This window comes from Rhinolophus ferrumequinum, chromosome 16 (assembly GCF_004115265.2).
Source record: "Rhinolophus ferrumequinum isolate MPI-CBG mRhiFer1 chromosome 16, mRhiFer1_v1.p, whole genome shotgun sequence".
Taxonomy (NCBI): domain Eukaryota; kingdom Metazoa; phylum Chordata; class Mammalia; order Chiroptera; family Rhinolophidae; genus Rhinolophus; species Rhinolophus ferrumequinum.
In genome coordinates, this window is record NC_046299.1 from 24031556 (window position 1) to 24043381 (window position 11826).

Sequence of the window (11826 nt, forward strand, 5' to 3'; positions counted from 1 at the left end):
ATTTTTTAAAAAAATCTAAATTGGAAGTCTCTTTAAGAGGCAGATTTGATATGTCTACCTTTATTATGATTAATGCATTTGGACTTACTTCTGTCATCTTACTTTGTATTTCATATTTTCCATGCTTTTTATTTTTTGCTTTCCCTCTTTCATGCCTTTATAGCATTGATAAAGTTTTCTTTATTCTCTGTTTTTTCTTTTCTTTTCTACTGGTTTAGAAGTTAAATGTTCATTTTCTAGAGAAATAGAGCTACTCTTAATTTTTTTAACATGCATATTTTACTTAAGACTAAATTAAATCTATATTTCTGTTCTCTTAGAAGGATCAATAGAATGCAAACCAACCTCTCCCATTTTTCATGTTATTTATTGATTAGTATTTCAGTTCCACCATATTTTATACTTTTTCAAAATAGTTATCATTATTTAGATTTACTTACATATTATCATTTTCTTTGCTCACTATTGCTTCTATTAGCCCAATTCTTCCTTTTGGATTCATTTTCTTTCTTGGTTAAATCTTTTAGAAGTTCCTTTAGCAAGGATCTGTGAATAGTAAACTCTCTTTCATTGTATCTGAAATTGTCTTTATTTTATGCTTTCTGTGTTGAATGATAATTATCTGGATTATAGTATCCTAAGTCGACATTTATTTTCTTTTAGCATTTTGAGACTGTAATGATTTATCTTCTGGTTTCTATTGCTCCAAATGAGAAGTCAGCTGCCTGTCTGATTGTCATTATGGTAGCTTTTAAGACTTTTGTCTTTGATGTTCTCCAGTATCACTACAATGTGTTTAGGTGAAAACCTATTTTTATTTTTTCTGCTCAGAAATCCAGTTGTGTTCGTTCTTATTGACATTTATTTTTGCATTAAATTACTGGTCAATTTTCCACCATTGTATTAATATCTTGATATATTGCTTCTCTCCCTTTTCTCTCTATTCTCCTGGAATTTCTAATATCTCTATTGGACTTTCTCATTTTGTTCCTCGTGTCTCTTAACTTCTTTATATTTTCCACATCTTTAACTCTATGAGCTACCTTTTGGGTACTTTCCACTTTATCTTCCAATTCACTAATTTTCTCTTCAGCAGTGTTATGAACTGTGTAAACCCTCCACTGAGTTGTTTTTATTTATGTATTATTTTATTTCTAGAAATTCTATTTGGTTCTTTTTCAACTATAGTTTTCTTTTCCATTGTGTCTTATTCAATGGGTTTTATCCTTTTGGATTTTAGTCTATCCCTTTTTTGGGGGAACATTTTAAATATATCTATTTTAAAGTATTTTCAATATTGTTTTGTTACCTATACAGTTATTTGTATTCTCCAATATATTGTCTTTGCTGATTCTCTTTCTTGTGGTGGTTCATTTCTTCTTATAGTTTGTATTTTTGATTGTGAACTCATCTCAAGTAGAACTTGGTTTCTGTGGGAGGCTTACATGCTGTTAGTCATGGGGGAGGCATCGTGTTAAGCAGTTTTGCCTCTACTGGGACTATGGGTTTCACCAATTTCTGGACCAGTTTATTTGTTATTTTCTTGAATTGGGTTTCCCACTCCTTATGAGTAATGCAAATTCACACTGCACATCCATGTTTGGCATAGACTTAAGGTTCTCATTTCTCACAGACGATTCTTATTACACCCTCAGCTCCAGAAAGATAAGCTTCTGAATCCTCATCAGTAAGTGCAGTTTTCTGGTTCCTGTTACATGGATATGTAACACTTCATGGCTCCTAACTTTTTGAAGGGAGCTCAGTCCCAGCTCCCCAAAATGCAGAAGACTGGGGCTCATTCTCCTATCTTTGTTGCTGTTAAACTCGAGTCCTGTGACATATTACTAGCTCTAAGGTCTCTGGGAGCTCCCGCGAGTCACTTTGGATCTGAGTTTTCTTTTCATTCCTAGCTTCCATTTATTGCTTTAGAATGTAGTTATATACTTTTCGATTGTTATATTTTACATATACTTTTAATTTATCATATATTATATAAACTATAAAGTATATATTTCTAGTGGGTGACATCTTTCTACATCAGCTCAGTCTGCCACATTGACCTGAAATCCCCTTATAGTCTTGTGTTTATGATCTAGTCCATCTCTTCCACTAGGTTATTAACTCTTTTAAGGACAGAGAACATTTACTATTTGTATTTTTATCTCGCTAAAGTACCTAGCCCAGTTCTCTGCACTGAGTAGGTCCTCAGTAAATGTTGTATTTTTCTTACTGAAATTATTTTTTACTATCTCCAACCTCAATATTCAGGGGTGACAGAAAACTGGATTCTGGATTTGCTGTGAGCATTTAAAGCATACAGCCTTGGGCGTTGCTCATCTGAATTTCGTTCTTCATGAACAACATCTTCCTCAATCACCTTCAAGGACAAGTGATCATCTATTAGACCGATGTTTCTCAAAGTGTAGGTTGCCATCCATTAGTGGGTCATGAAATCAATGTAATGAAATAGAATAAAATAGAAAATAAAATACCAAGGTGCATCACATATATAAGTGTAGGTACTGCTTACTGAAACTCGGTTTTAGGTGTGCGTATGTGTGTGAGTGTGTGTGTACTATGTGCTGGGTCATCATGCAAAATGTATTGCACGCTATAAGCTGGGGTAAAAATATTTGACAGTCAGTGATTAGACTTTTCCCTGAGACCCCACTCAACCTACCACCCCTTTCTAGCAGGCCCGTCTTCAAGAACAAAAATTAACTGCAAAGCTAGAAAAACTTAAGACCTATCTGTTCCATATGATGCTCTCAGAGTATGACATCTTGCCCCAGGGAGGAGTGCACGTCCCACAAAGGTCCACACTGCCCTGGATTGGAAGCCCCACAAATGGTCAAGGATACCCAGTGAGCCCTGTGAATCACAGATATTCCCTGTGCTCCAGAGCCCCGCCTTCACCCTAATACCCTCCTCAACTCTCTGAACAAGCCTTTCCACTGATGTTTTGTAGGACTCTGAGACCCTTAAGTGCTGCTTCTCCAGGGTCTTAATGCCTAGACAACTCCTTGAATGTGGTTCTCAAGGCCATCATATAATATGCACCTAGGAGAACACCTAGACAATTATTCCCCCGTACTCAGCTGCCCGGGTATTCATCATCTGCAGAACTCCCCTACATAGTCTTGCAGGTAGAAGTGTCAGCTGTCAAGACTTGACTTTGAGCGTCGGCATTATTATCGAGAAGGGCCCCAGCTCTCGCTCCTCCTCTGTACTGTCATGGACATCTGAAAATCACATAAGGACTGAACCATTTCATATACAGTGAACCCTGGTACAAGGGAGTTGAGCCTCATTTAACTTCCACATTCAGTACATCCCAAGGTTTCAAAAGAAGTGAAAGAGCCAGTTCTCTTTCTAATAAATCAATTTGACATGTGTTGAGCTCCTACTATGTGTCAGACTCTTCCTCCTGAATTATCTCATTTAATATTTATAGCAATCCTTATGAGGTTAGTATGATTATCCCCATTTTACAGATAAGGATTGGGAGGATCAGGGATGCTAAGTAACTTGCAAGAGGTCACCTAGCTAGTAAGTGGTTGCTGAACTGGGATTTGGACTTCAGTTTGGCAGACTTTTGGCCTGAGCACTTAACCACTATTCTACATAGTGCTTCAACAAAGGGGCCTCCCTGCCGGGAAGGGCATAGACTCCAGAACCAACTCATGTGGAACCAGCGCTTTCTCTGTGTGACGTGCCTAAGAAGTGAGACGATCAGGATGCAGATGCTTGCTCCCCTGTGTGTCCCCCGAGGTCACTGTGCGTCCTTGGGCAAGTCACTTACCTCTCTTGACCTCAGCTTCTCTATCTATACTAATATTTGAACCATCTCCCTCAGAGGGCTGCTGCAAAGCAGATATAAGATAATGACATGAAAGTGTTTTGTAAGGCATAGAGTGAGTGCTATGCCTATTAAATATCTTATCATAAAAAGCCATATAATCAATTAGCTGAATGTGTCTGCATTTTCTGTGTTGGATTTGGAGCTCTTTCATTGGCTCCCACTGCCCTTTCTCAATGTATTCCAACTTTACATGGCCTTTGCACATGCTGTTTTCTCGGCTGGTCCATTTCCTGCCTCTACCACAACCTCTTCTCTCCACCCCCCCTTTGCTCATCTTGTAAATAGCAGATTCATGTATTTGGGGCAGTGTTGCATGACTATTACGCAGTCAGATGGCATCTCCATGCCTTTTTCTCATAGCGCTTTGGAATATATTTACTTTGTATGCATAGTGCTGTTTATAGCTTAGTGTGCCTTCCCCATTGGAAGGGAAGCTTGATGACAGCAAGGAGCATATATATTTCAGCAAGTCCTGTACTCGGCAGAGTACTTGGCACAAAGTAAGAACCCCACAAATATTTATTGAACATGTTTTAAAAATATCAGTAAATGTGGGCTGGCCCAGTGGCTCAGGTGGTTGTAACACCGAGGTCGCCGGTTCAATTCCCACATGGGCCAGTGAGCTGTGCCCTCTACAGCTAAGATTGTGAACAACGGCTCTCCCTGGAGCTGGGCCTGGAGCTGGGCTGCTGTGTGCTGCCATGGGCTGACACAGCTGCCATGTGCTGCCATGAGCGGCTGGTGGCCAGCGTGAGCGGCCGGCAGCAGGTGAGAGCAGCGGGCGAGAGCCGCTGTGAGTGGCTGACCGAGTGAGTGCCTCAGCCAGGGGAACGCAAGGCTCGTAATACCAGCACGAGCCAGGGAGCTGTGTCCTATACAACTAGACTGAGAAACAATGGCTTGAACCAGAGTGGGGATGGGGGGAGGTGGAAAAAGGGGGGGAAAAAATCAGTAAATGTGAGCAGAGACTGCTTTACTCATATGTTATCACCTATTAGATGTGCCAAAAGGTTTGCTATGCTACATCCCCTTTAGACTGGTATTTCTGAGCATGACTGGTATTTCTGAGCATAGGATATAAACAGGTGTTGCATAAGAAAAAGGGTTTTGTGTTTTGTGGGTCAAATAATTTAGGAAACAGAAGGTTAAGCAAATGTAAACATGATTTCAACTTTTTTTTTAACCCTAGGACTACTGAGAACCACGCTTGGGTCCCTGAGAGATGGCTATGCAAAGCAGGGTCCTCAGACCAATAAGGATGCATACACGGTGTGAGAAATAAACCTTCCTTGTCTTAAACCACTGAGACTGGGGGTTGTTACAAACACATAACCCAGTTTATCCTGACTAACACATCATCCATATACAGTATTTTTTACATTGGAAAATCTATAAAAATAGGAAGCCAGAAGGTTTTAGGAATTTGTGAAGAATTAATCTGTTGAGGAGGTGAGGGGTTGGGTGACCTGTACTTGCTCACTTACTACCCTGCTTCCTTGAAAATAAGACCTAGCCAGACAATCAGCTCTAATGCATCTTTTGGAGCAAAAATTAATGTAAGACCCAGTATTATATTATATTATATTATATTATATTATATTATATTATATTATATTATATTATACCCGGTCGGGTCTTATATTAATTTTTGCTCCAAAAGACGCATTAGAGATGATTGTCTGGCTAGGTCTTATTTTCGGGGAAACACAGTAGAGTCAGGGGTTGAGAGGCGTTCTGCCCCACACGTGACCAGGGAGACAGAACATCTTTATACAGCAGATGAAAGTTGATGGGTGGTAGGTTAGACTTTCAAACCAGAAGGGCTTTGATCATTGATTGATTGATGCATTCACTACACAACGTTCACTGAGCGCCTACTCCATGACAAACACTAGTCGGCACTGGGACACACCAGTAAGTGGGACACAGGTTCTCAGGGCTCACGGCCCAGAGGGGGAGACATACAAGTGACAAGTCAATTTCAGTACAGTATTTTAAGAGCTAAGAGGGTGCCCAGCACAGAGGAAAGGCACCCAAGACAGATGTGGGATTGGAGGAGCTTCTTGGAGGAGGTGACATCTGAGCTGTGATTCAGAGGATAATTAAAAAGTAGCTCAGTAAGAAAGGAGGGAAGGGCATTCCAGGCAGGAGGTGAGGAATCTGCTTCACATCCATGGAAGGATCCAGCAGGTGAGGTGCCAGGGAGCTCAGTGACTTCTCCAAGGTACAAGGCAGAGGAGAGACCAGACCCAAATGTCAGCAGGGAACCTGAGTGAGGAAGAAACCTAGCTTCAACCTCAGCCAGTAGGTGTGCTTCTGGTAATGGGACGTAAGAGGGCAGGAAGTAATGGGCCTGAGGATGAGAGCAGGGCCTCTTCTTCTAAGGAGAAGAGTGGCCTCGGAAACAGAAGAAATGGGAATGGATGAGGGAGGGACTGAAATCCAACATAAGGTGAGCCAGACCTTGAAAGTTCTTCCTTACAGGGAGACCAGGATCACTAGGGTTTGGTGACTCTGAGGTACAGAAGTGTGCAGCTGGCCTGAGGACAGATGCTCGGAGAAGGAAGCTAAGAAGGTGGTCTGGGGAGGAACTGAGCCTCCTCTTGTCTCAGGTCTAGCCATGGTGCCAGCCTGAATCCATCATGCTTGATCCCCCCAGGGCTGAGATGAGAGACTGAAATGGGAAGGTGTTTGGCGCATAAGACTTGGCAGCCCAGCTGGTCTGTGGTTCAGCTCTTAGTATGTTGGGGTCAGGAGTCTAGGCTTTGAGAGTTTGCTCTGTTGTTTTCTCTTTATTTTGTCATTAAGATTTTAAAATTCCAGCCAGATTAAGTTGGAATAAAAGAAGGCAGAATGGAACTAAAGGGAGGCCATGGTGGTCAGAAGTCTGGAATACATATGAAAGGGGACTGATATGTCCCAGCACCAGTGTAGGCTTCCTCCGTTACGCTCAGTGGGCTTTGCCCCACTCTCAGTCCCTGGAAGAACATCCAACCCTCTCCTTGGGAACCTCTCTCACTTTAAGAAACTGCCAAGAATGAGCAAATTGGTCTTCAAGTGACACTTTCCCAACTATAGGAAAATGTGTCCCAACTTCCAGCCTTTCCCTGTCCTCTGCTTAATTGCCTGCGTCCATTCATTCATATGTAAGACAAATACTAGAAATAATATACTGTGAATAAAAACATGGATTTCAGAATTGGACAGAAATTCAGCTCTATCACCTAAGAGCTATGAGAACTTGGGAGAGTTACTGAACATCGTTGAACGTCAGTTTCCTTATCTATAAAATGGGGACGATAATACTTTCTCCAAGTAATGATTAATTGAGATACGGATAGAAGCACTTAGCATGATGCTTGGCACAAATAAGCACTCAATAAGTGTTAGCTTTATTACTGATATTATTAAAATAGAACTTTAAACAACCCTCACTTACGTAGCTCACTGGCTTAAGTGGCACCATCAATTCTTTTATAAAACATACTGACTTACACTCATGGCTCATCAAACCTTCATGGCTAGGATGCCAAGCACTGTGCTCCCCCATTTGGTTGAATTGCATGCTTACCAAGAGTCATTTGTTTTTAACTCAGCCTGTTTATGCCAGCCGTGCATATTATTCTTATTATATAATTTAACTAAACGTTACATAAACCAATAAAATATGAGTGCAAAACTAATGTTGCTGTTTGGAAAGATTCCATAACAGCAAGTTGCTAAACAATTTTAACAAATTGTGTATTGGTGAGACAACTGAAAAAGAAGGGGGAAAATCATAAAAAAAAAAAAAAGTAGGACTCTGCATCCAGATTGTTTCTCAAATACTTTTTAGTTTCCAATCCATGTTGAAGAAATCAAAACTGAAAATGGCAGTTGATGCATTCTGGTTGTAGCAAGATGCTGGTGGAATAGTAGTCATATACAAGTAGAGGTCTAGGCCCTACATCTAAAAACTGCAGAGTAAATAGTCTTTTGTTTCAACCTAAAAATAAAACATTTAAGATATGCAGAGCCAAATTGAGAGGTGACCCCAGCCCTCAAGAAATGTGTGGTCAAGAGGGGGAGACAGAAATTTAAGCTATTGATCATAGCAGATTATAATGCAGGTAATGGAGCAGAGGGGAAGGGATATATAACTTGGGCAGCTGTGCAGGGGATTCCTGGAAGAGATGGTTCCTGAGCTGGCTCTGTCTTCCCTCACATCTGTCCCTCAACTCGTTTTAAATCTTCCTCCAACACAAAAACGGACACTTGCCCTCCAACTTTGCCCTATATCGTTCCCTTAATTTCAGGTCTTGGTATTGACAAAATCCCAAAGAGTGATAATGGGGACACGGCTGCCCTCCCCAGCATTAAGGATCAGAGACTGCCTTAGGCACCTAGCATCATGCATTTACGTAGACCTTCTATGGTTCTGTATATATTGTCAGCTGTACCAGATCTCCCAGGGTGAGTTCTATGGAACTCTTGTGCAAAGCAATGCTAATTTTCTTTGATCCCTCTTAAAAATTAAACTTTGGGTTTTGAGATAATTCACATGCAATTGTAAGAAATAATATAATGCTCTTTGCCCAGTGTTGCCCAATGGTAATATCTTACAAAACTAGAGCACACTATCACAACGAGGATATTGACATTGATAACAAGCAAGGCACAGAACATTTCCATCACCACAAGGATATCTCATCTCGTCCTTTTATAGACACATCCACGTCCCACCAGCCCTCACTCTTTCCTTAGCCCTGGCTGGCAACCATTAATCTGTTCTCCAATTTTATAATTTTGTCATTCCAAGAATATTATATAAATGGAACCAAACAGTATATAACCTTTTGGGATTAAAAAAACCCCAAAACTCGGCATAATTCTCTCATCCAGGTTAGGGCATGTATTAATAGTTCATTTCTATTTTATTGCTGCGTAATATATTATGATGTGGATGTACCACAGTTTATCTCCCCATTGAAGAACATTCACCCATTGAAGGACATTTGGTTGTTTCCAGTTTTTGGTTGTTATGAATAAAGCTGCTAAGAATAATTGTGTACAGTTTTCGTGTGGACATAAGTTATCATTTCTCTGGGATAAATGCCTTGGTGTACAATTGCTGGGTCATATGATAAGCGTATACTTACTTTTTTAGAGAAACTGCCAAAATATTTTCCAACTATACCATTTTACCTTCCCATCAACAATGTATGAGTGATCGTTTCTCTGCCAGTATTTGGTATTGCCACTAATTTTTTTTTTAAAGCCATTTTGACATGTGTGTAATGATCTCTCATTGTGGTTTTGTTTTTTGCTTTCACATTATCCTGAATGCCTTTTCATGTGATTATCTGCCATATGTATATCCTCTTCAGTGAAATGTCTCTCTTCAAGTCTTTAGCCCATTTTCTAGTTGGATTGCTTGCTTGTTTGTTTGTTTATTGTAGAGTTTTAAGAGTGTATATTCCAGATACTAGTCGTTTATTGGATACGTGGTTTGCAAATATTTTACCCCAATCTGTAGTTTGCTTTTTCTGTCTCTTAATAGTCTTTCACAGAGCTAAAGTCTTGAATTTTGATAAAATCCAATTTATCAATTTTTCCTTGTATGGATCATACTTTTGGTGTCTTAGAGCTCTTTGCCCAGTCCTAGATCCTGACAATTTTCTCTTATGTTATTTTCTATATGTTTTATAGTTTTATATTTTACATTCGAATTTGTGATTCATTTTGATTTTTTGTTTCTTGTTTGTTTAAACTATGGATATCCACTTGCTCTAGCACTATTTGTTGAAAAGATTATATTTTTTTCCATTGAATTGCTTTTGCACCTATGTCAAAAATCAGTTGTGTGGTCTTTTTCTGGATGCTCTATTCTGTTCCATTGAGCTATGTATCTATACCTCTACCAGTACCACATAGTCTTGACTATTGTAGCTATATAATAAGACTTGAGATTCTGTAAACTGATTCCTCCCACTTTATTCTTCTTTTACAAAGTGTTTTACCTATTCTAGCTCCTCTGCCTTTACATACAAATTTTAGAATAATCTTGTCTATATTTAACAAAAAAATATATCTTTCTTGGATTTTCATGAGAATTGTGTTAAACCTATATATGAATTTGAAGAGAATTGACATTTTTTACTATATTAAGTCTTCCAATTTGTGATAATAGTATGTTTCTCCATTTCTTAAAAAGATCTTCTTTTACTTTTTTCATCAGAATTGTGTAGTTTTCAGCATACAAGTCCTGGTCACGTTGTGTTAGATTTATACCTGAGTATTTTGTCTAATTTTTGAGCAATTTTACATGATATTTTATTTTAATTTCACTATCCATATGTTCATTGCTAGTATACAAAAATGCAATTGATTTTTGTATATTTATCTTGTATCCTGCAACCTTGCTGAACTTACTCATTAGAAAAGAATAAAGGTCTCAAATAATATTACAAGCTCCTACTTCAAGAATCTAGAAAAAGAGAACAAAATAAACACAAAGCAAGCAGAAGGAGGAAATAGGAGATATCACTGCAGATCCTACAGACATCAACTGAATAAAGGAATAGTATGAACAACTCTACAGACATTGAAAAACACAAACTGGAGAGGAGGGTGGTAGATGAGGGTAAAGGTGATCAAATATATGGTGATGGAAAGAGAACTGACTCTGGGTGGTGAACACACATTGTGATATATAGATGATGTATTACAGAACTGTACACCTGAAATTTATGTAACTTTACTAACAATTGTTACCCCAATAAACTTTAATTTAAAAAAGAAAAAAAAAAGAAAAACACAAACTACCACAACTCACCAAATATGAAATAGATCATTTTAATAGCCTTAAAATTATTAAGAAAATTGAGTTAATAATTTTAAAGTCTCTATAAAGAAAATACCCAGGTCCAGACAGTTTTATTGGAGAATTCTACCAAATGATTAAAGAAGAATGAAAAGCAATACTACACAACCTCTTCCAGAAAATAGAAGAGGAGGGAACACTTAGTAATTAATTGTATGAAGTTAATGTTACCTTTGTCTAGGATATCACTAGACAAAGACCAGTACAAAAAAAAGAGAAAACTACAGACCAATATCCCTCATGAATATAGATGCAAAAATCCTCAGTGAAATACTAAAAAAACAAACCCAGCAATATATAAAAAGAATTATATGCCATGACCAATTGGAGTTTATTCCAGGCGTAAAAGGCTGGTTCAATATTTAAAAAAATCAACGAAAATCAATGTATTCTAACCTACTCATAGACTGAAGCAGAACAATTCCATAAACATTAATTGAGGCAGAAAGAGCATTTGAAAAAAGTCACTACCTATTCATGATAAAAACTCTGAAAAATAGGAATAGAGGGGGAATTCCTCAATTTGGTATAGAGCATCCATAAGAATCCTAGAGCTTACATTATACTTAATGGTAAAAGACTGCCAATCTGTGTTTTAATTTGTATATTTATACTACTTACATTTAATGTAATTATTGATATGTTAGTACCTAATTCTGTCCTTTTATTTTTTTGTTTTCTGATTGTTCTCTCTGTTTTTCATTTCTGTTTTCTCTGCCTTTCTGTAGATTACTTGAATATTTTTTAGAATTCTGATTTTATATTTTATGGTGTTTTGAGTATATCTCCTTGTATAGCTTTTTTATTTTTTAGTGGTTTCTTTAGGTATTACATTATATATGTATAACTTACCAGTCTACTGATGTCATCATTTTACCAGTTCAAGTGAAGTGTAGAAACCTTACCTCATTTTGGATCCCTTTATCCTTCCCCATTTATAATACCACTGTTTTAAATATTTCCTTTACATATCATCAGTGCTATTATTTTTGCTTCAACAGTGAAATGTAATTTAGAAAATTCAATAGGAGAAGGACAGTCCATTGTATTTACCTATATTTTGCTTGCCACGTTCTTTCTTCCTTTCTGATGTTCCAAGTTT